Genomic DNA, 25997 nt, shown 5'->3' with positions numbered 1-25997 from the left:
TACGTAAATACAACAAAGAAGAAGGGGGGGGGTCAGAACAGCAAGGAACACCTGAGATTGTGTTTGGAGATGGGAGGTTTGATGGCTCATCACATATACTACACTGATGTCAGGTTTCAGAGGATGGTAAGAAGGGTGAGGTTCGATCGGCTTTGACCCTGAGCTGAATGAAAGCTCATTAAGATTTTTGAAACTGGATGCTGGAACAAGAAGAATAGGTGAAGATTTGAGGATTGGGGAGGAGAGTCTGTGGCGAAGTAGCGACCCGTCCAGGATTGTGCCCAATCGCCCAGGAAACTGCTTTGGCAGCACTGACGCTCTGTACAGAGGATGGCCCCAATGGATGGATGTGGGGGTTGGGATGGGGGTTGAGAAGCTTCACTGAACAATAAGTACCCCGTAAGCATATGAAACAGCACACGTGTCCAGCGCAACGAGTCCACCACCGATTTATTACGTATGCAAATGTGGAATAAGATTTGACATCTCCCCCACAAAGTGTGCTCCAAAGCTTTTCCATTCCCTTCCTCACATCTCCTCCAACATTACTTTACCCTTCTCTCTCAATCCTCCCACAATCCCTTAACACTGCTCTTTATCTTATATTCTCTTCCTTTCTCTTCATTTTCTTTTCAAATTAGAATTTCTCATTTCAGTCCGACACCCACAGGTAAGTGCATAATAAATAGATGGCTTCTCGAGATAAGGAATGTCAGGCGGGTGAAGAAGCTGCGGGAAGCAGTGGAGCTTGTTGGCAAAAGCTTTTGACAGTGAGTGAGTTTTACACAAGATAGGCAACAGTGGACAAACATTGATGGATGGCCTACATAGTCTCAACAATCTCCTCATACCATAAATGCTGAAGATGTTCAACCCAGGTATTACATCGTAAATTGAAGCGCACAACAGCTATATTGTTCATCGCAAGTGCATATAAGCATGTAGATAACTCCAGTGTGCTGCAAAAAGCTTCCTCTTCTTTCCTCTGCAAATCAGGCTGTGGGGTAGCATCATTAGCTGAGGATGTGGCTGTACCGCTGGTGCAATGCCCCCTGCTGGTTAGCACAGAAATTTGTAATTTTGACACGGTGCCGGCAATAGCTCACCTGCTGTTGATCTTTTATATCCACCAACGAATGCAGACAGATGGGACGTCCATTGAATATATCCATCCGAGGGATGGCACACACATTGATGAATCACCCTGCCTGTGAAACACGGAGGGGGGGGTGACAGTTTATAATGGGCCAGGATTCAAACCCAGGCAAGACATCTTAGAGGTGAGTGTGCGTATCTTTAGACCACCCTGCCAGCCCCATGAGATGGTAGTTCACAACAACAGCTTTAAAACGATTGAGGGAGGAATGGGATTGAACTATCTCTGGACGGCAGTTCCACACAAAACCAATTCATAGATTTATCTATCAGTAGTATTATAACAACAACGAAAATAGGACCGCGAGTCCTGAAGCTCACCTTGATCAGGAGCAACAGTCACTTCAACCCCCGCAGACCCCCTTAGACCATGATATATATTTTTAATGCTATGAAGAAATTTTGGTACATCACGGGTGGTTAAGGTTGCAGTCAAGTTTTATTGGAATTGTGTGTGTGGTTTCGGGAAAGAGAAAATACTTATTTTGGGGGTGAACCTCCCCCCACCCCCGCCTGCAAGCCCCCTTAATGAGCCCAAATTTGTATGCGTTCAATGGACCTTCATTCGGCATCAGATAGTGCATGGTCAAGTTTCATCAAAATCGTGTATTTGGTTCAAGCGACAATGATTGAAGTGTTTACAGACTCACTAACTGACTGACTGACTGACTGACTGGCCTACAGACTGCTCGATCACAGATAAGCTCATCTGACTAAAGTCCAGGTGAGCTAAAATAATTGCTCCCACAACCTTCTGGGTGGCCTTCATGGGTTCTCGCAAAGAAGTCGTGAACACCTGAGAATGTACTCTCGATAGGTCACTGCTCAATCACAGGATACTGTGGAAGCAGCCCTCATTCCGGGAAGGAGTTTGGAATCTTGCCAGGGCACCGGCACACAATTGCCTACTCCTTCTGAAAAGTATAATGGGAGCTTTAAACGTATACAAGGGAATGTAAATAGATAGGACAGCCAGACCAGCGACCCCACACAACCTCCCCAACCCAATAAAAGAAATACTCGTTGTTGTGTGTCCCTGCCTGCAAAAAACATGGGTAACAGTTGAAAGTCAGGTAAGGAATTAAACCCTTACTGGAGAGCTCTAATGCGAATATTCTGCTTCTGAGTTGTCCTGCCAATCTCCCAACAGCATGATATTTATGGCAAAATAATAGCCACTTAGTGGGTGCATGCCAAATGGTGCCATCAGATGAGGCAAGGCACTCAGCTTGGAATAATTGATGAATATAATAAGCAACAAGCAGACAAAACATGCTAGGATGGTTGCATTAGATTAAATGAAAGCAACGACTCGAGAATTGCTCGACTGAACCAGCAATTGACATCTGTTTTGACCTCGGTGGGCTCCCCCGAAAGGTGTAGCTGTGTAACGACTCACAATAGGCAACAGCATTCTGAGAGTGAGGTCCATTTGCATTCTTCGCAAGAGGCTTTGTGCTGCATTGCAATTGCACTTGGAATAGTCCAAAAAGAGAGGCAATTTATTCAGTGAAATCTTATCCCACAGGGTTTAACGAGGAGGTAAATGACACTTTCTTTGTGCATAATTGAAAGATACCCAGAATCCATGTCGTGGTGCATGAGAAACATTGCTTCTCACCCTGGTGTGCTGTAAGAAACCAGTGTCGGAGTGACACAGTGATGTAGCGTGGGAGTGAATGAATGTTCGGAGCGTAAATGAGCAAAATCTGGCTGCAGCCCGCATTGGCGAGATTATAAATAACAGAATACTCGAGCAATAATAGAACATCCGTTGAGCGATCGGCAGAAATAAAACGGAAAATAGCTTTCAGACCGATTTGACAAATTATAGTGTGTTTTCATATGTTCACATCAGCATCGTGCAGCATGTAAATTAATGAAAACAAGCAGACAAACATCCTGCACACACACACACACACACACACACACACACACACACACACACACACACACACACACACACACACACACACACACACACACACACACACACACACACACACACACACACACACACACACACACACACACACGACTGGTCAAAAGTTTTTGAACACCCCCAATTTTCCAGTTTTTACAGAATTTTAAGTTGTTTCATGTCTCAATGTACTCTGAAATTAAAGTAGAGAACAAATAAACAATTGCACATAAAAAAAAAGAAATCATGGAATCGTTTTGTTGAACAAAATTTAATCTGAATTTTAGACTCATCAAAGTAGCCACCTTTTGCGGGTATAACAGCCGAACATGCTCGTGGCATTCTTTCTACAATGGAAATCAAATATTGTTCGGAAAGTTCTTCCCAACACTGTTGCAGAAGTTCCCACAAATGTGTTGCACTTGTAGGTTGCTTTGCTTTCACCCTTCTGTCCAGTTCATCCCAAACCAGCTCGATTCGGTTTAAGTCTGGAGACTGTGCTGGCCATTCCATGATTTAAAGCCTACCGTCTTGTTCTTTTCTTCTGAGGTAGTTCTAACGTAGCCTGGAGGTATGTTTTGAGTCGTTATATTGCTGTAGAATGAATCCCTGACCAACTTGGTGTAGACCATAGGGTAATGCATGGCGCTGCAAAATGCTGTGGTAGCCCTTTTGGTTCAGGGTGCCAGTCACTCTGTGTAAGTCACCGACTCTGGATCCAGCAAAAGAGCCCCAGATCATCATGCTTCCTCCTCCATGTTTGACAGTTGGTGTCACACACTGAGGAACCATACTTTCACCGACTCGACGTTGTACAAAAACCCTGCGTGATGAACCGAAGATTTCAAATTTTGATTCATCGGTCCATAAGACCTTCTTCCAGTTTGCAGTAGTCCACTGGCGGTGCTTCATGGCCCAGGCAAACCTCCTTTTCTTACTTTGCCATCTTAGCAATGGCTTTCTTACTGCCACTCGACCTGTCAAACCTGCAGCTCAAAGTCTTCTCTTCACAGTTGAAACTGAGACTTCCTTACTTCGACCAGTGTGAAGCTGTGCTTGAAGCTGCTGTCCTGTGAGCCGCCTATCACACAAGCTGTTGACTCTCAGAAACTTGTCTTCTGATTGTGTTGTGGCTTTGGGTCTGACAGACCTCTTCCTGTCAGAGTTTCCTCCATTTTCCAAGTGCATTTTGATGGTGCAGGAAACTTTACTCACTGACACCTTGTATTGGCATTCTTGCAATTTCTCAAAAGGAAAGACCTACACTTTTGAGGGTTATAATGGTCTGTCTGTCTTCCTTTGTTGATTGTCTTTTTCTCGCAAGGCTGAATGGCAGAGCTGACCTGTTCAGGGTGCTGAGGCATAAAACTGTACGTGCACCAAGGGTGGACAAGGAGGCCGATGTGCGAGGAATCTGTGAGGGGCGAGAGCATCACTTGTGGTAAAGTGATTCTTGTCTTCCTTACAGGGGAATGTGTGCATTGCATTCCGCCAAGCCCATCCCTCGGTGTACTGTAGTTGGAGCAGAGGGTGGTGGGCTCTTGACAAAGGAGTCCGAAGTGAAGGCCTACTGAGCCAGTTACTTTGAGTGGCTGTACCAGGCTGACCCACCAGCTCTCGAGTTGGATGTCAGGGGTGTTACGAACTCAATCGCTGACCCTCCAATCAACCGTGGTCCACCTTCATTCGTGGAAACACATACTGCGGTGAACCAGTTGAAATGGGGGAAAGCTTCTGGGATCTGTGGCATCCATGTTGAACTTCTCAAGGCTCGTGGAAATGCTGCGCTCTTGTCGTTGCATGCAGTTTTGTGCTCTGCCTGGAACACAGGCATCATCCCAACTGACCGGAAGAGGGGGCTTGTTGTCCCTCTCTGGAAAGGGAAGGGTGATCATCAAGACTGCAACAACTACCGAAGGGTGACGCTGCTCTCAGTGCTGGGCAAAGTCTTTGCCCAGATAATTATTGATAGGGTTCGCCACCATTTGCTTGAGCACCAGCGTGCAGAACAGTCAGGCTTTACAGCAAAGAGGTCAACGATTGACCATATCCTTGCTCTTTCAATCCTCACTGAATGCAGACGAGAGTTTTGGCAGGGGCTGCTTGCAGCTTATGTTGACGTCTGTAAAGTGTTTGATTCAGTGAATCGGGATGCCCTTCGAGGAGACTCTAGATATCTTTTTAGGAGCCCTTGAGGTGCTGAATGAGGAGTCGGAGCCACTGAGATTACGGGTTTCCTGGGTCAAAACTAAGTTCCAGGCTTTTAGTGATATCTTGGATGCTGCTTTCCTGTTGAACCACCTGTTTATGGTGTGGATGTTGAGGTCGTGGAGAGATTCACTTACCTTGGCAGTGATATTCATGTCTCTGCTGGCTGTGAGCCAGAGGTCAACAGACATCTGGGTCGGGCCTGGGGAGCCATGGATTCACTTAATCATGGGGTGTGGCACTGCTGGTGTGGCAGGATGAAAGTCCGAGTCTTCAGGTCCTTGATGCTTCCAGTCTTGATCTATGGATGTGAGACTTGGACTCTGACCAGGAATCTGAGAGGGAGATTTAATTCCTTTGGTACCAGGTGTCTTCGGCGAATCCTTGTCGACCGTTGGTCAGACTTTGTGTCCAACGAACAGTTTCTGAGAGAGACTCGGATGAGATTTGTTACCTGCATAGTCCGTGAATGTCAGCTGCGGCTGCATGGACTTGTGGCTCATTTTCCTGACGCTGATCCTGCTCACCAGATTCTCTCAGCGAGGGAGTCTCATGAGTGGAGGAGGCCAGTGGGCCTAACGCAACCATGAGGCCAATATGGCCTCATGGTTGCGGCAGGTTGACCATCATCTCAAGGAGATCGGGATGGGCCAGGCATCTGCCTGGGGGATGGCCAGACAGAGGCCCCTGGAGTACCGGCAGAATGTGGAGGCAGCGATGCACTGCTCCAGTGCAGGCTCCCACACCTGACCTGACCTGACCCCCTTAATGAGCACAGATTTGTTGCAGTCAATACACCTTCCTGAGGCATCAGATATGAAGTTTGTGGGAAAGTTTCATCAAAATAGTGTTCATTTCAAGCAATAATGACTGAAGTGTTTACGGACTCACTGACTGACTTACTCACCTATGGATACTGCTCGATCGCATAAGCTCACCTGAAAAATCCAGGGGAGCTAAAAACGAAAAACATGGTCAGTCCATCCATGAAGTCATGTGACTACATGTCTGTCAATTATATTCTGTTTGAACGTCAATTTCACATCGACTTCACACACGTACGTCTATTTATTACACACTATTGGAATTTACTTTTCAACCCTTTATACTGTTGAGAACCCTTTGACCATGGAAGACCCAAAAGACACTGAAAACCCAAAAGACCCAGATGACCCAAGCGTCCTCGAGGACCCAAAAATACCACAAAGACCCAGATGATCCAAAGTCTTCAAAGACCCAAAAGATACAGATGACCCAAAAAGACCATGAAGACCCAGACGACCTAAAGGTCCCTGAGGACCAAAAAGACTATGAAGACCCAAAGGTCCTTGAGGACCCAAAATACCACAATGAGAGAAAAGACCCCAATGACCCAAAAGACTTATAATACCCCAAGGACACTGAAGACCCAAAAGACCCTGAGGACTCAAAAGATCCTGAGGGCTCAGAGGACCCAAAAGATTCCAAGGACCCAAAAGACCAAAATGATCCCTCAGACGCTTGAAGATCCCTTTTACTTTTAAGACGCTTTTAACACTTTAGACACCTTTAGATCCCTTCCCTGCCATCCTGAGGTCAGAAAAATGAGTACCAGCTTGCTGGGATGATCATTTCAGTGTCCTGCGTCGGAGTGGTGACCTGTCCAGAATTGTGCCCAATAGCCCAGGAGACTGCTTCGGCAGCACCGACACTCTGTACAGAGTACAATATGGTCCCAATGGATGGATGGAAATCCCTTCACTGTTGAGACCTTTATACCCTTTTGACTCCTAGAACCTTGAGACCTTTGCACCGCTGAAGGCTTTTTGGAGCCATCAGACCTTAACACTATTCAGACCCCTTGCACCCTTCAGACAGATTAGTTAGCTTGGACCCTTGACAATTTATTTCGAGCTTTCGACCACTTGGACCTTTTTATATTATCTGTATCTATAAATGCTCTCTCTCTCTTGGTTGTTTGGTTTCTGGGCGTAGTGTCATGGCTGCCGTTGGCTCCTGCTCTGTGTTCTGGTGAGATATCAGTGCTTTTTTTCTTCCCCCTTCTACCTCCCTTTTTCCTCTTTTTCTTCCCAACGTGTTTCTGGAGGTTGTCTGTGTCTTCTCTACCCCTTGTATCATTGAGAGAGAAAGAGTGAGAGCTGGCCTACTTGGGTGTAGCCTACCTGCTTTGATGAGGCCTTGTAAGCTTGGTCCTTTTTTTCCTTTCTTTCTTTCTTTGCTTATAATGCACTTTCCTTAGTTTTTTAGTTTGACCCCCCTTTGCTTTGTAAGGCTCAAGCAAAAAGGGGGAGATAAACCGCTGATATGGCATGGATACATGCACTCGGTTTGAGGCGTATGATAATTTAACAAGGAAGCATGCATTGATGTGCGTTCCACCTGAAGGAATTACCACCGAAGACATTGTTTTATCAGTTGGGAAAATAATAGGGAATCAAAATGTAAGAGCAGCATCGAAAATGAATAAGAAAATTGTTGTCTTTGTGTATGATGAAAAATTTCTTCATGATGTTATAAGTTCAGGATTAACTACAGAGACTGGTCTCTTTATATTGGCTTTGCCAATGGATACCCAATAAATGAGAATTGTTATATCAAATGTACCCCCGTTTATAACCAACGACAAACTGATGTGTATTCTGTCACAAAATGGAACAGTTGTGTCGAAAATCTCGATGATTCCTTAAAGAGCTCGAGATGAACGGATTAAACATGTTATGAGTTTCCGACGGCAGGTTTATATGGTTCTTCTCAATCGAGGTGACGACACCAGTCTAAACATCTCGTTTAAAGTTACTTTGAACAATTATGAGTTCCAAATGTATGCGTCTTCAGCCTCGTTAACATGTTTTAACTGTGGAGTGTTTGGACATGTGAAAAGGTTTTGTCCAAAAGTATTGTTACGGATTTGGAAACCATTTGCATTCCACGTACAGATTATGTCGTTTAGGCCTAGGTCACATTTGCCACGGTGGCCGTGGGGTCTCCAAAATCTGTGGCTACTAGCAATTACACGGCGGCTGCAGTATTTCCACGGTCACACAATGTAGCAGTCACATATGTTTTTATTTTTAGGGGAGCTGCATGGCGTATTTATAAATTGTGGAGACCGAAAACGTGGGGTTGCTGTAGGTCTTTGATTTGATGTCGCACGGTGACCTTAGGGCGTTCCTGCGGCGGCCATAGAATTTTCAAGGCAGACGCAAGGTGCCCGCATGGCGACCCTAAGCCGAACGTGCGGCCAGACGGACGGTAACGAATGGGTTAATTAGTTTATTTTTTTAACCAGTTTTTTTTCGGCTTGTCGAATTGCTACGGCGAACGTAGAAATGAAAAAAGTTATAACTCCTCGTTATAATTCCACGGCGACCTTACGACCTGTAAAATATAGCCAAACGGCGTAGGGCCACCCTGAGGCCACCTCAGAAACTCTGCGGCCGTCACACGTTTCTGTCAATTCAGAGGGCGTACGGCCGCCGTATCATCGCCATAGAGCAAATGTGACTTAGGCCTTAGGTCTCAGAAATCGTGGAGACCGAAAACGTGGGGTTGCCGTACGGTCTTTGATTTGATATCGCACGGTGACCTTAAGGGGGCCCTGCGGCGGCCATAGAATTTTCAAGGCAGACGCAAGGTAGCCTCAAGGTGCCCGCAAGGCGACCGCAGGGGGCCCTAAGGCGAACGTGCAGCCAGACGGACGTTAACGAATGGGTTAATTTTTTTTAATTTTTTTTAATTTTTTTTTACCATTTCTTTTTTTTCGGCTTGTCGAATTACTACGGCGAACGTAGAAATGAAAAAAGTTATAACTCCGCGTTATAATTCCACGGCGACCTTACGGCCTGTAAAATATAGCCAAACGGCATAGGGCCACCGCAGAAACTCTGCGGCCGCCGCACGTTTCTGTCAATTCAGAGGGCGTACGGCCGCCGTATCATTGCCGTAGAGCAAATGTGACTTAGGTCTTAGTATGTTAAAGTTAAAAGTCAGTTATGTCGTTAAGTATGTGTGTAGTCAGATCCCCTTCCTTTTGTCTAGTGGGAGAATCAAAGGTGTGCGTTGCGATTTCTTTTAGTTAGGTTATTACATCTAACAAGCCATCTTACAACCATCCCATCTGCATGACCCCTCGGCCCATTACAATCCACGGTACATCGCACTTGCAGCCCTCGGTTCACGGGCCGCAGCGCACCTTTTCCTGAGATGGATTCCCGAGGATGTTCGAGGCAGTTTCACCACCACGACCTTTCTCGAACACATGCGGAGTGGAGGGTCGGTTTTCTCCAAACAAGGCCGAAACCCCGTCCCGGAAAGGTATGCCGTAGGACCCTGTCCACTCAAAGGCGGACAGCGAGGTGTGTTTCACCAGGGACCCTCCCCGTTGAGGGAGGTCAATAAAGCCCTGAGGACTCTCTGAGAGCAGAGTCTTGGTGGGTTTTTGCTGTCACGAAAGGGTTTTTTGCTGTTACAAAGGGGTTACGAAGGCTGTTACGAAGGGGTGGTAAGAGTGGTTGTTAGGAAGGATGTCACGAGGGTTGAGCAGAAGGTCGTGGAGGCGGCGAACGTATCTCTGCTGGCCCTCTACAAGGAAGGAAAGAGCAACCCTGACCCCCCTTCGTGGACCCCGGCCATTCACCACCCGAGCTCCGCCACGAACCTCGAGTCCCACACGTGCGACTGGGGACCAAACCAGCGACCATTGTCAGGTGCCGCAGCATGGAGTACCCCCTTTCTCCGCCGGCCAGGTACCCATCCGAACTCTGACCCCCAGCTTGTCTCTCTCCTCAGCTGCGAGGGTCCAATAAAGAACTCTGGGTGTCTTTTCATTTGTGTGTGTGTGTGTGTGTGTCTGCGTGTGGGCCCAACTTTTAAGTGGAACTGAATAAGTGTTTTTGGAACATTGTAAATATTTCTTGCATATTCGCGTTAAGTCTTGCATTTGTCTTTTACTGCAAATAAAACTTGTTAGAAATGTCCTCAGTTCGTTTCTGTCCTTTCTTGAATTGGTCCAGCATGGTTCGGATCTGATTTTAGGCGGGGTTTTATCCACGGTAATCGGACAATTGTAGCCAGGATGTCCTGGGCAGGCCCGCTCGACTGTATCCGAGCCGGAAAGGTGAGTGGCAGAGTGGTAGTCGGTAGGTGTAATTTTACCACTGCCGGTAGAGTGAATCCGGTTTGGCCAGGCATTCCGAGGGCGTGGATCTCTGATAGCCGAGACCGCGTGGTTACTTAGATACTTTGGATCGAGACAAAATAAGCCGACGCCACGTGGTTGAAATATTGGTGACCACGGTCGGTTAAATGACCCGCCGGCTCGCGGAGATATCCGGAGCGACGGCCTACAATTCTGGGGAGTCTGGTGGAGACGACGTAGCTTTCCTCACCTAGTGGTCGTTCTCGCCACTGGACCCCCGGCCCACAACAGTATCTTGTGTAAAGTGTGGTGAAGCAGGTCATAATGACACTGATTGTGAAAAAGATATTACCCCGGTTCCAAGAGTAGAGAATAGAGTAACTCCTAATACCCAGACGCTTCCTGGTGTTTCCTCGCACAAGAAGACTCAGGGTTTTACTCCAGTTCCTAATCCTAAAGAAGACAACACCTCAGCTTTAGGAGAAAACGAAATACCCCCTGACAACCCAAATGGTTTGGCTGTTTCAGCATGTAGTGTGGAGATGGAGGAGGATCTCGTTTCTGTGACAAAAAAACGAAGAGCATCTGACATTAGCAGTTCCAACACTTCCGTAAAAAAGGTAGTTTTGTACGAAGATTGTGTAGTTGAGGATGCACCTCAATGTGTTACTCAGGGATCTCCAAGCTGTATTGATATGAGGGAGAATGATTTTGGATTGATTAATGAAGAAAATGATTTTCAAGGATTACTGTGCAACACTGGAAATCTGACAAGTAAAGCAGGTGGTGAGGCTGATGTTGATGGAAAGCTCATTAGCAAGTCATCACCAGCACTTCCTGCTGAGACCGAGTTGAATGGAGATGTTTCAGTCATTACTACTCCTTCATTGATACAAAATCCCAATCATTATCCTGGTTATTCAACTGAGCCAGTGAATATCAGCCTTCAAGAGCAAGAAACCGAGGTTACTGCTCCAGTTGAACGTACTGAGTACCGGAGTAAAGTTGAGGAACATTCTGACAAATCTTCAGAGTAGCCAGGACCTGAAATAGTGACTGCTCAGACCGATTTATATGACCCAGGTGGGGCCGGGTCTGATTTTTTCAGAATCAAATGACGAAGCTAAGGTCACCGAGTTGTCTTAATCTTCATCGTATCAGTCATACATAGCCCCACAACTTATTCTTACCTATCTGAATGAAACGTATCGACACCGAAATGTGATCATTAAAGATCATCATCCTGATTTAAATTCATTTGTTCAAGCTGAAAAAGACATCATTAGGAAGCCTGATGAATTCAAGTTAACAGTCACAGTTTCATCGTCTTCAAAAGGTTGTTACAAAAGCGGGGACTGATCAATGGTGTCCAGTGTCCCTTGAGAGATAAAATTCTTCTTCGCCCTGCGGTGAGTTCCAAGACATCCACCGGAAACATCAGGGACAGTGGTCTTGAAGGCACTGCACAACTCCTCAGGATCCCCCAAAGCACCCAGACCCCCCAAAATCTCCACCCAGCCTGTTCGTAACCTCCTCAGCGACCCTCTCGTCCGTGAGCTTGCCAACATCCAGCGGAGGGTGGGAAATTACCATTTTCCTGAATTTAATCTGCAACTTCAGAGTTGCTACAACAAGCCTATGGTCAGTACTGAGCACTCTGGTAGACCCTGCAGTTCTGGATTATCGTCCAGTGACCATCAACGAGCACATGGTGAATCTCCATTGTCATACCACCAGCATTGGAATACCAAGTCCATTAATGAGCATGTAGGTGCTGAAACCATGAACCAGCCACCCTAAGTCCATGACTTCTTGCAAAGTCAAGGAACTTAGTGCTATTCTGGTTCATAGTTCCAGACCCATGGCGACCAACACATGTCTCATAACCATTCCTATCAGTTCCAATCGATGCATTGAAATCACCCAAGCCTAGAAGAGTATCTCTTCTGGGGCACTGATCAACCACAGATTCGAGCATGGCATAGAATGCATCCTTCATGGTGAGATCACTCACCTCATTTGTCGCATATTCAGAGACCAGGGTAATGACATCCAAGGCGTGACAAATCCTTAGTCTCATAATACGCTTGTTGACCGGTGTTATCTCAATTATCATTGGAGTCAGCATATTGGACACAGCTACAGCAACTCCTTGTGCATGGAATCCATCAGAGCGACCACACCAATAGTAGGTGTTACCACCCGCCATGATCTCACTGTAATCCAGTCTCTGAACCTCAGAGAGTGCTGCAATACCGATGTCCAAATCACCCTCTCAGATGATCATCCTCTCTTAGGGAAAGGACATTCCAGCACCCACCCAAAGAAACCACCTCAGGTTAACCCAAGGAGACCGCCGTTTGGTGGATGACACCTCAGCACCACCCTGACACACACTACCTCAATCTGACCCTGGAAGTTACCCCGTGGTTTCTCTCCTATCATCAAAGATTGGGGGTCCCAAAGGCTTTGCCCCAATCTCATCATCTGGTGAGCTGCCCTGCGAATGGCAGCTGCACAGGAGATATTCCTACGGAGTGGGTTTTCAGATTTTTTTCATGCTTTGGGAATGTTTTGCAGAATGAACGGTTTTATGGTGGCTGGAGTGCAAATCCTGCCACCAACTTCTGAATCAAAAATAACCCAAATGCAGGAGGATGTCCGCAGACACAGTTGGGCACTATATATGGATGGCTCACAAGGAGCTCCTCCACCCTGTGACAGGTTTTGTTCTTCATCCTGCTGGGTGTCCAGATCATACACACTCCTCACCAAGAAACTTGGTGGGGGAGATGGTGTAGTCCCCGACAACCCGACCATGGAACAGATTAGTGCAGGTTTACATGGTATCTGTAGCAAGTCACAGATCTAATCTGACCTGACATAATTAAGGGGGTCGATGGAGTTTGTTTTTTTTATCCCCCCACCCCACAAAATATATGTTTGCTCTCTTCTCCAAAACTACACACACAATTTCAATGAAACTTGACCACAACCTTCATCACCCTTGATGTACCAAAGTTTGTTCACGGCATTAAAAAAATTCAGGGTTTTATGGAGTCTGCAGCGGGTTTGAGTGACTGTTGCTTCTGATCCAGGTGAGCTTCAGGACAGGTGATCCTCTTCTTATATATTTACATTTATTTGGAATTGCATGGGAAGATAAATGTGAATGAGCAACACTTTGTCAGCAAACGAAATTTGGACATTGTAATACCCTCTGCCACCACCAACAGGTGGTGCTACACAGTGCACATTTACATCGAGAATTTATCCCCCCCCCCAATCCCCACCCTCACACACAAACCCCGTGTAAGGATGCATCCACATAGCCTATGTTAACCCCCCAAACATAAATTTGTATTTGTAACTTCGAAAATGCAGCCACGCAGAAGGAACAAAGAAATTTGACAGAGACAGAGACAGACAGACACAATGGCGTTTACATATGTTTGTGTCTATATATACGTATATATATATATATATATATATATACATATATATATATATATATATATATATATATATATATATATATATATATATATATACATATATATATATATATATATATATATATATATACACGTATATATAGACACAAACATATGTAAACGCCATTGTGTCTGTCTGTCTCTGTCTCTGTCAAATTTCTTTGTTTATATATGTTATATAAATACTATAAAAGGGGGAGTGCGTACGAGCTCCACCATTGTTTGGACAGTTTGCCTTACTCCACCCACAATTTATATCCTACGGCCGCTAATTTAGGAACCCTTTAGAACCCTTTCTCTCAAGCAGAACTTTTACTGCAGAGGTTACAAGGTTTGTAATTATTCACCCCATTGAACTTAATCCGAAACGGGGGCTTATGGATTTGGTCTCGATTTTTGTGTCCGCGCATGCGTGCGTCCACAACCATATCTCGGACATGCATGGACCAATTTTATTCGTACTTGGCAAAAGACAACACATGATAGTATGCATATGAACGTAATTTTTTTTGGACATCAGGTCCAAGATGGCCGACTGGTGGCCATTTTAGTTGTAAAAAAACCTTATGTTGAACATGTCCTCAACCATTTCTCAGACATGCATTAACCGATGTTATTCAAACCTGGCACACAGATAATGAATGATGACGTACATCAGCTTGTCATTTTTTTTTTTCGAGATCAGATCCAAGATGTCCAACTGGCAGCCATTTTGTTACTGCAATGTGTCCCAAACCATTCCACAACCACCCCGACCTTGCTGATATCCCTTACCTTAATGATGATACTGATATCCCTCTTCATACAATCTTCCCATCTCATCCACGGTCTAGCTCTTTTCCACCTACCCTGCTCCCTCAACCTATCCGCTCTAATTTCCATTCTCTCTTCCCAATTTTGTTCAAACTTGGCACAAACACAGTGCATGATGGCATACCCTTGCTCTTAACTTTCTTTTGTGATCTGATCAAAGATGGCTGACTGGTAGACTGGCGGCCATTTTAGTTGTACAAAAAAAAACTCGGTGTCGAACACGTCCTCAACAATTTTTCGGACATGCATTTAACGCTCTTGTTCAAACTTGGCACCCAGATAAGGAATTATGGCTCACATAAGCACACCATTTTTTTTCGAGATCAGATCCAAGATGGCCGACTGGCAGCCATTTTAGTTGTAAAAAACCCCCTGAAGTTGAATACGTCCTCAATCATTTCTCGGACATGCATTCACCGATGTTGTTCAAACTTGGCAACCAGATAAGGAATGATGGCTTACATATGCACATCATTTTTTTTTTGTGATCAGATCCATGATGGCTGACTTGTGGTGAGTTTGTTATTTAAATGTGTCCCCAACCATTTCTCAGACATGCATGGTCTGATTTTGTTCAAACTTAGCATAAATACAGTACATGATGGCATACACGTGCCCCTCAATACGTGCCCCTCACTTTATATTGTGATCTGATCAAAGATGGCCATGCATGTCTGACGGCCATTTTAGTTGTACAGAAATATGGGCTAGCCCTTTAACTCCATTCAGCAAAATTATGAAAACAATGGGGCTATGACTTTTGTTTTTTTTACTTGTTTCCTTGTCTTCTTTTCTTGTTTTCGACTATTTTCTCTTAAAATTATGATGGACTTCTGTGAAGTCGGTGATAGCATGACAGGGGAGCAGAAAGCATTAAATATCCTGTTGTTTTGACTTGGGAATGCCCTATGAGCGGGAGGAGGGTGAGAGTAATGATGGGACAGCTTTGGAAGGGGAGAGGGTGTCGGGGGTTGATTTGGGGGGGGGGGTTGAAGCAATCACTCTACTCTGTTAATGTCTAGTTTATAACAAACGGAGCTGTACTGACCCTAAATGGGACATGACACTGACATCTTGTGCATAAATCACTCACACACACACACACACACACACACACACACACACACACACACACACACACACACACACACACACACACACACACACACACACAACAAAGTAAAATGTAATCTAAGATGGACAAAAGATCATTGTGATATTGCTATTATTATAATTACATTTTTTTTTCATTCCTGTTTTTCTGTGAGCAGGATATCTCAAAATGTTATGGACGGTTTTGGATGAAACTTGGTGGACAGCTTTTGTGTTTGACAAAGACAAAATGATTCAATTTGGGTGAAGATCCAGATGAAATAGTTTTTTCAATCTGTCAAGTGATTCTTCACCATTGAGAGATGGGACTAAAAACGATGTGTAGCATAATATCTCAACAAGTCGTGGATGAGTTGGGTATGTGACAAGAAGAAGCCGATTCGATTTTTGTTCAGCTCAGGATGCAGATCTGGCCTATGAGTGGGATACAAAACGTAAACTGTTCAGACTGGTGCAGGTATGTGCTCTCGTGAGTACTGCTCTTGTTTGTATTGCAATTATTTCTGAACACCTAAAATTCGAAACTGCAAATAAAGAACTTGGGATGAGCAGCAGAACACATTGCCTCACATTTTCATCTTCGTTTACATCAATATTACATCTTGGATTTGGTGGAATTTAAAGCTCTCAACATTATTGGCACCTCCCCTGATGAGGCTGAAGCGCAAGACTTGTTGCTGTCACATCGCAGACAGATCAGTGACCTGTGACCTATTTTTAACCACCTCTCCGGTCTTGCTTCATCTGCTTTCTCAGCACTCCGACCATTCCCAAGTGCTTTCGAACACGCATGTTGTTCCAGTAATCCCCTCCTCATTAAACTCACAAAATCCAGGCTTACCACATGTACCTCCACCCTTTTGTTCCTGTTCACTCCCCTTTGTGGAATCACCTTCCTAAGGCCAATCTATCACGCTTCCCTCCGGGGCTTCAAGCAGGCGGTGCACCAAACACTATCTCATGTCATCTTCCATCCCTACCCAACATCTTTTCTACTCCCAATAACCCTGCCAAATTCAACTTTCTTACTTGCAGGTTACTTTGTCCCCCCCCCCCCCCAACTACTCCCTCTCCTCTTTTGTTGTTGGTACTTTACCTTGCTTGTTTTATGCATGTTGTCCCATTTCCCGACCGTCACTATGTTTACCTTTTACCCTCTGTCACCTTACTCTTCCATAAACCTCAATTTTTCATGGAAAAAAAACCCATCCTCATATCAGCACACACCTGAAACATCGCCCTTCCTGACACCACAAACCCACATTTTATCAGCCACGGTTAGGTCCACATGCACAATCTTTGATTAAATGTTCTGTGTGCAAATTCGTACAGTTATGAAACCACAGCAATGTTTCTAAAGTCACACAATCACATCAACATTCGAACAACCACATAGTTCATGCACTGATAACCACACTGTATACAACCACTGCTCAACACACACTCAAACTCTCCTGAACCCAGAACCGACAATATTTCGTAGATCGAGGGTGGAACATCATAAAATGGACTTTGAAGAACTTTCCCCCATTCTAACCTGCCTGAGACTAGGGAAGCTATGTCTGCCAATCTCTTCGTAATCTACAGTCATAACAATGATTCAGTACAGTATACCCACAATGAAAGTATGACCAAAAAAACCAAAAGATACACTTTTTATGGTCACAGATTGTGTTGGGATCATTATTCCCCAAGGATCCACATGAACTTGATTTATTCTAAATAATGGATTTGAATACCAATTGTGAAGATGGAGGCTGTTCCGATTTCAACACTACACATTCGCTTTGTATTTCATGGTAATATATGTGTACTATTTTGGAAAAGGTTTTTATGCCTCTGGTGATGAAGCCGGTGGCATGTTTTTGGGTTGTCCGTCCGTCCGTATACGTACATGCAAATTTGCTCTGTTTTCTCTGCAACCGCCTATCCGATTGACACAAAATTTTCAGCATAGATGTGACTACTCATGCAGAAACGTTTTAAATGATAATTATGATGTCATAGGTCATGTGGGGTGGCAGCCATGTTGGAAAAACGGGAAAAAAATTGGACCTCTGTATCTCCAAAACCGCACTATGGAAAAAAATTGAAACTTGCCAGCTGGCAACTACTCTGCATGAGGAATAAGGGTAATTTGACTATGCTATCATCGGTGAAGTGGTATTCCGGTCAAAATTCGACATGTAGAACGCTGCATTTAATTCGATCAGTGAGAATTTGTGAGGTTCATCGAGAGATAGACTGGTCGACAGGCAAAAACATTTTTATGACGTCATCGGTCATGTGGTTTGGCAGCCATATTGTTAAAAAAAAAAACATAAAGGAAACAATCTTCTTCTCCAGAACCACTTTAAAGATCAAAGTGAAACTGCACACAAATGATCAACTCACCATGTTGAATAAAGTTTGATAACTATGACATCATAGGTCACATGGCCTGGCAGCCATCTTGGAATTGCCCTAAAACTTTCAAAAGTATTCTTCTCCAGAAAGGCTGGACAGTTTGAGGGGAAACTTAACACACCTATTCACCATCTCTTGGGTATGCTAAGATGATAAAGAATAATTGATGTCATGTGGTTTGGCAGCCATATTGGATTGAAGAAAAATATTAAATAATGTTTTCTCTGTAACTGCTTATCCGATCAAAGCAAAATTTACCATATATCATCAAACAATATAGCTGCATACAGCGTGCAAATGGTGACATCATAGGTCACGTGGTGTGGTAGCCAAATTGGAAAGAAAAACAAACCTTATCCAATCAAAATGAAACTTCATAAATGTGATCTACTACCAGATCATGGGCAGAGCACAAATTTTCAATGCCATAGGAAATGTGGTTTGGCAGCCATGTTAGTTTGAAAACCAAAAATTAAAAAACCCTTTTCTCCAAAACCGCTTAACTGATAAATGTGAAACATGTTGCGTTACATGAAGGAAAGGCAATGGATCATAACTGCAAAGTTTCATATTAAACGTGATTGCAGTTTCTGAAATATAATTTTTTTAATACTTTCTTTGAAACCAACGTGGCTGCCACACCACATGAATGATGTCATTTTTAAGTCATATGTAAGCAGCAACTGCAGTGGATCATAACTGCAAAGGATACTATTGATAGGTTAAACGGTTTCAGATAAATAATTGTTTAATTACTTCCTTAAAACCAACGTGGCTGCCACATCATGTGACTGATGAGGTGATTGTTAAATAAAATATTTGCAGCAACAGTTGTGGATAATAACTGCAAAGCCTCCCAAGGCTTTTTAGAAAGGCTAAGCAGTGTCAGAGAAAGAATTTTTAAAAATTTGATCGACTCGGCATGGGGAATATTTGTTGAACATTTCAACATCATCGGTCACTTGGTCTCACAGCCATGTTGGACAAAAAACCTTATCCGATCAAGGTGAAACTCCAAAGACGTGATTGGTCACCCATTCTGAATTTGATTTGATAAAGAGAATGTCATGGGTCAGGTGTCCGATCGAAGCGGGGTTGTATAGAAGCGGGGTGGCATGGTTTTAAAAAAAAAATTTAACCATAGAAATTTCACAAAATTTTCACCATAGATGTGATGACTCATGTAAAATATTTTTTTTATGATAACTATGACGTTATAGGTCACATGATGTGGCAGCCATTTCTGGAAAAAAAGAAAAACTTTGGATCTTAGTATCTTCGAAACCGCTCCATGGAAAAAATTGAAATTGGCACATGTGAAGTCCTCCCGTTGGGAAACAAGTGTGATCTTTTAAAAAATTATTTCACACATGGCTTCGTTATAACATCATAATTACATATGTCAAACACGTTATCCAATCAGTATGAAAATTGTTGAGGGTCATCTCGGGCTAAAATTGCAATTGGCAAAAAAAATTGATGCCATCATCGGTCACGTGGTTCAGCAGCCATATTTTTTTTTTTTTACATAAAACCTTAAAAAATATTTTTCTCTGTAACTGCTTAACAGATCGAGGCGAAACATTACAGGTATGATCACCTATCCATGAGAAACAAAAAGTTCTCCACCTATGATATCATAGGTCACATGGTTTGGCAGCTATGATTTTTTGAAGAATAAACATTTTAAAATCTTCTTCTCCAGAACGGCTTGATAGATCGAGGGGAAACTTTGCTTACATGTTTCCCAAGCCTTGGGGATCCCAGAGTATTCACGAATAATTACTAGGTCACATTGTCTGACAGCCATATTTGTTTGAATGAAATTCATTAAAAAAAAAATTCTCATGAACTGCTTCATCAATCGATGTAAAACATCACAGCTATTATCTAGTAGACATGTGGAATATATTGTTGTGGTTGAGGAAATTCGCAAACCACCATTCAGGTCCCGTAGGTGAGATATCTCTGTAAGTACATGTGTAGTTAGCCCCAAACCCGTTGTTTAGAGGGAATAAATGTGATTCATTCGGGCTGCGACCCTTTAAGATAGCCGTTTTTCTGTTCTATCTTTATTTTGAGCCAACCACGTCTCAACCGCCATCACACAACAACCACCAACCGCAACGCCGCTTCACAACAACAACGCCAACAGCCACGACCTTTACCGTCACGGCTCGCTCCCGTAAACAACGCATCACCGCCATTCCAAGCGTCGCCATGGCCATCACCGCCACTTTAGGCCCTCCACCACCTTCGCCTCTCCTTCTGCGGCCGTTCCCGCGCCACTTGTGAACGCCGAGCGTCAGGCTGTCCTGGCCTCGTGGGGGACGCGCGCTGAGCCGCGGGTGCAAAAAGCGGCCTTTCCGAGGAAAAGTCGGATCAGGAATGATACACGCCCACTTCTGTTCCGTCCTATCAGCGAGCGCGGGGCGATTTGGCCCCGCCTCCAGGCGCGTCGGAGTAGAATCGATATATGCAAATTGGAGGATCAGGGGAGGTTCACGCCCACTTTTCCTCCGTCCAATGGGCGAGCGTGGCTCCACCCCCGAGCTCATCCTGATCCGGAAATTTGCATATGGGTTCTCCTGCCGCACTATAAAGCGCTGAGCGCGGGGCGAATTCAGTCAGTTTCTGTTTCGGGCTCGGGCGAGTTGGAGAGGTGTGGCGGCGGCGAAGTGTGGCAGCAGCAGTCAAGATGGGTCTGGAGGAGAGTCGGTCTGTCGGGGAGCTGCAGAGAGGGGAAGCCGGGAACGCGGCTGAGGGCGCAGTGGAGTCGCTCGTCGCGGGACCCAAGCAAGCCAGCTATCCTCTTTCCCCAGAGCATCAACAACCCACCCTGTTTCCCCCCGCGCTGAGATAGTGCGAAAAGGGGGCCCCGTTCCCACCCCATTCCAAGCAGTGCCAACGAAACCCGCGGAGGAGCGCGGAGTCGGGGCACCGCCGCGACATTTTGCGGCTCATCACAAGACGGGTAGGCTCCACGCGGTCTCGCCCCAGGCCCGTCTGCCCCCTTGTCGTTGAGGGTGGCCCTTTTCTTTTGCTTTTGAGTATATGTGTTGTCGGCGCCGTCTGTAAAGTAAAACTGTGTAAGTGTTGCCGTGTGGTCGCGTAGGCGGTAGTAGATCTGCATTGTGTTTCTTTTTTTGCAATTGCTTTTGGTGCATAATTGTTGTGTTTCTTTTACATTTGCTTTTGGTGCATAATTATTGTAATTGTATATATGTGCTTTCCGTTTGCCGCGAAATAAATGTGCCTTATGTTGAACTGTTTTTCCCGTTTCGCTTCGTCTTTTCTTTAATTGAATCTCCATCTTACTTCACGTAAAGGGTTGGTGGTGGGCTAAATACGCCCGATAATTAATTGGAACCGTCAAGGTCGACGATATAACACCGCTCGGTTATCCCGATAGTACGGAACAGGTCGCTTCAGTGTCCCGTGTCCGGGGTCGACCTGCGGCGAGGTGCGATCGCCCGGTCTACCCCCCGTGTGGGTACTTAGGTTGGTCGAATTTGGCGAACAACCCTATCCCACGCGGGGGGCCGGTTGGCACGATCGTGGTGAGGCCGAAAGGCCCACCCGTGACTAGTTCCCGGCGTTAGTCCGAGAGGGTCACGACGGAATTGTCCGTCCGGTGGGCGACGTGCCGCGATTCGAGTTACGTGGCCGCTCGCACGCCGGCGGGCGCGAATTCACAACAATATGTTTTAAATTTCAACCTGATCAGACACATGGTCTGGCAGCCAGAATTATTTAATATTTTGAACCTGGGTTCAGGGATTTAAACAAAGTTGATCCAAGAATGTATAATGATGTAATAATGTGGGCAGAAGGAAAGTGGCAACGTCCTGATGTCGAAGGTTGTCCTAGTTTTTACTGTCATTAAGTAATTAAAATAAGGAGCTGATACTCTAGGTTCCCCACCTTTTGGGTGGTATAAGGAATAGATCAGTGTAATATGAAAGCTAAATCTTGAAAGGTTTTTGAAATATTGCGTACACAAGCCAATTTACCGAGATGGTTGGCATGGGAACATAATTCAGCCAAATCACAGCGGTGATCTAATCAGGTTGAGATAATGTCATGAGGAATAGATATCTGCAATATCAAAGCTAAACTTTCAACGGTTTTTGAAATATCACATACACAAAGTCCATGGACGGATGATCGGTCATTCGGTTGGTCGGACAGACCTCATTTTAATGTCCTCCATCTCCGACCTTGTCGGATGGGTGGGGACAAATAAATCCTAATGTTACTTTTGCATTGTAATGTGGCTCTATCTACCCAAGTCCAAGCCGTACTAATAATCCTGCAAGAACTTGAGGGTTGGTTAGATGTTGCTGTTGTACAGCTGTTCTGTGAGTGGTACCACTCAAAATGAGGTCTTCAAAGCCACATGTCTGCTTGAGGACTGGATCTGGTGAAGTTCTTCAACAACAGATCCGATGATTGTTACTGTGTTAACTGTTAACTTGAATTGAAAACTGATAGTTTACTGTGGTACATGGAGAGAGTGGCCTTGTGAACTTACCTGCCTATCATGGAGTGACTTTGATTGAACCCCCAGAGCATTGAGAGAAACACCGCAGCCCCAAAACTTGTCTGAGGGACTTTTCCGAGTGATCAAGCACAAAGAGTGCATGGATGCTCACACAAAGCTTACCAATTAGAGCCCACACAGATTCTCGAACAAAACATCTCAAGTATAGGAAAAACATAGGATTCTTCCAAGAGAAAAAAAAGTCTTCAGCGTTTGTGTACATATTCATCTTCATGAGGTTCTTGTATTAACTTCGCTTAGGGCATCAATATAAACAGAGGAAATGAGTGGAGCATAAATGAGAAAATTTAAATTGAGAAAAGGAGGAGAAGGGAGGACAATGGGAGAGAGACAGGAGGGTAGAGAAGTGGGGAGAGAAGGAAAGTAAGTGTGTGAGGACAGGATACATGGGTAAATGAAAGGAAGGAGGATGTATCGAGAAATTTTGGAGGAGAGGTGGGTGAAAGAAGGGATGGTCTAAAATTACACTACATTTTTCAACATATTGTTGTGGTTACCAAATTCGCAAACCACCATTCAGGTCCCTTAGGTGAGGTATCTCGGTAAGTGCATGTGTAGTTAGGCCCAAACCCGTTGTCTAGTGGGAATACATGTCATTTATACGTGCTGCGACTCTTCAGGATAGCCGTTTTTCTTTTACTATCTTTATTTTGGACCAACCGCCATGATTACCACCACAACCACAACATCAACCACCAACCACAACCACCGCTTCACCACAACCGCCACGACCTTCACGTCACACCTCGCAACCGTAGCATCGCCACCGTTCTTGCCCCGCTGTGGGTACCGGTGTTGGACTCGTGCAGGGCGCACGTCGAACAGCGTGTACAAAATCACGGATTTTGTGCTTCAAAAACGGATCAAAAACGACACACGCCCACTTTTTGCCGTCCAATCGGTGAGCGAGGGGCGATTTGGCCCCGCCTCCAGGACGATCGATATATGCAAATTTGTGGATCAAAAAGCCTTCACGCCCACTTTTTCTCGGGCCAATGGGGAGCGAGGTGAAAGGTCAAAGGGAGGGGGTCAAAGGCGAAGCTACGGGGGGGATAAAAGGACCGTGTTCGTCGGTCGGAGAGTCAAGAAGAGAGTCGGAGAGTCCAGAGGCGGAGAGTAGGAGAGTCGGAAGCAGAGGGTCAAGACTTCGCGGGCGGTGGAGCTGCTCGTCGTGTGCGTTGGAGTCGGAACGGAGGGGACGAGCTGTGGAAAGGCGGCGACACCAGACGAGGGGGTGCGCGCGGCGTGCAGGGAGCTGCACCCGAGGGAGGCCGACAGCGCGACCTGGCCGAGGTGGAGACGCACACCAGGGATAATAAAGATCCTCTATACCCCGAGCATCAGCAACCCCCTCCTGTTTCCCCCCGCGCTGAGATAGTGCGACCAAGGGGGCCCCTTTCCCACCCCCTGCCAGACACTGTCCGCGAGGTCCGCGGGTTGGGGCGCCATCGCCGCTCCGCGTCTCATCACCAGACGGGTAGGCCCGACCCGGTCTCGGCCTCAGGCCCGCCTCATCTTTGAGGGTGTTCTTTTTCCTTGGTTTTGGGTATGTGTTGTCGGCGCCGTCTGTGAGGTAGAATTGTATAAGTGTTGCCGTGTGCTCGGTAGTCGGTATTAGCTCTGCATTGTTTTCGCTTTTATATTTGCTTTTTGTGTAAATGGAATTGTGTTTTTTCTGTGTGCTTTTGGTGGAATTGAATATGTGTGCTTCCCGTGTGCCGCGAATAAATGTGCTTTGTGTTGAACTGTTTCCCGCTTCGCTTCGTCATTTCTCCCATTGAATCCCCATCTTGCTTCACGTAAAGGGTTGGTAGTGGGCTGAATACGCCCGATAATTAATCGAACCGTCGAGGTCGACGATAACACCGCTCGGTTATTCTGATAGTACGGAACGGGTCGCTTAAGTGGCCCGTGTCTGAAGTCGACCTGCGGCGAGGTGCGATCGCCCGGTCTACACTCCGCGTGGGTACTTAGGTAGGTCGAATTTGGCGAGCAACCCTATCCCACGCGGGGGCTGATTGGCTCGATCGCGGTGAGACCGAAAGGTCCACCCGTGACTGGTTCCCGGCGTTAGTCCGAGAGGGTCACGACTGGATTGTCCGTCCGGTGGGCGACGTGCCGCGATTCGAGTTACGTGGCCGTCAGCACGCCGGCGGGCGCGAATCCGCAACACTGGTGTCAGGTCGTGCGATACAAATTCATCGCGCTTCACGCGGCACTGGTATCGGAGAACAGGAAAACGGGCTCTCCTGTCTCCGGCTAAATTCACGGGAATCGGTCCAGGGGTGAGAGAAGCGACCCCCGATTCCCTCCAAATTACGAGCGAGTTAAATTAACCCTTCACGAGAAGCAAGATGGCGTCTCAAGGCGAGCGGGAGCCGGGGGTATTAGAAATGGATGTAGAATGTGTAGGATCCATGGTCCAGGATGGAATCCCCGAGCAGGAAATGTTGATTGTGCAGGAACACGGACTCGCCCAACTGAACCCAGGGCCCGAGGTGGGTGCGGCAGCGGCCGCGGTGTATGACACCTCCCCCCCCCTCTCCACCAAGACCCTTCCCCAACCCCTGCCGAAACGGCTCACCCAAGCGCACCCGACATGGCCCAGCTATGCGCCATGCTGGCGGCAATGACAAACGAAGTGAAAAAGGAAATAAAAGGAATGATCGAAAAGATGGATGCAAACACAACTGAATTTATAAACGAAATAAAAAGCATGAACGAAAAGATCGATGCGAATACACAGCAAATGAAGGAAGAAACGAAAAAGCTGCGGGGTGAGACGCAGAACATGGGCCGATGCCTGCAGGCGGGCATGAAGGCCGTGACAAAGGAAATGATAGTTGAGACAAGAGAGGTAAAGGGTGAAGAGTTGGCAGAGACACGGGAGATAGAAAAAATAGAGGAAAGACTACACGAGGAAGACGGGGTAAGTGACGCACACACACACAGAGGTAGTGGAGGATAATGGGGGTGAGCTGGCGGACTGGGTAGAGACCCAGTGCGAGCACCTGGATGACCTCCTCCAGGAACGAGGGGAGGGAGTCTGCCCCCTTGAGGCGAGTCACGACCAGGTGAGTTCGGTCGTGCTTTGCGAGGTTGAGAGGACGGGTGCTGTGGACAGGTGCACGGAGAGCTTGGGGGGTATAGAGGCCCCGGAGACCCTTGTGGGGACTCGAATCCCCA

The 25997-nt window shown here is 45.9% G+C and overlaps 1 protein-coding gene across 4 annotated transcripts in view; it reads right to left on the bottom strand.

Moving 5' to 3' along the window:
- Window positions 1-295: 295 nt before the first annotated feature.
- LOC147018910 (uncharacterized) overlaps window positions 296-25997 on the bottom strand; it is a 295213-nt gene continuing 269511 nt past the window's right edge. For all 4 annotated transcript variants that reach the window (XR_015062581.1, XR_015062580.1, XR_015062582.1 and 1 more), the window contains 2 exons: window positions 1107-1208; window positions 296-997 (listed from right to left, as the gene is read on the bottom strand). The gene's annotated coding sequence lies outside the window, so the exon portion shown is untranslated. The remainder of the gene's footprint in view (window positions 998-1106; window positions 1209-25997) is intronic.

The sequence above is a fragment of the Eptatretus burgeri genome, chromosome 10, assembly GCF_056783735.1.
Source record: "Eptatretus burgeri isolate ZD-2024b chromosome 10, Ebu_testis_v1, whole genome shotgun sequence".
Classification (NCBI taxonomy): Eukaryota; Metazoa; Chordata; class Myxini; order Myxiniformes; family Myxinidae; genus Eptatretus; species Eptatretus burgeri.
This window is presented reverse-complemented; position numbering and strand designations above follow the sequence as displayed.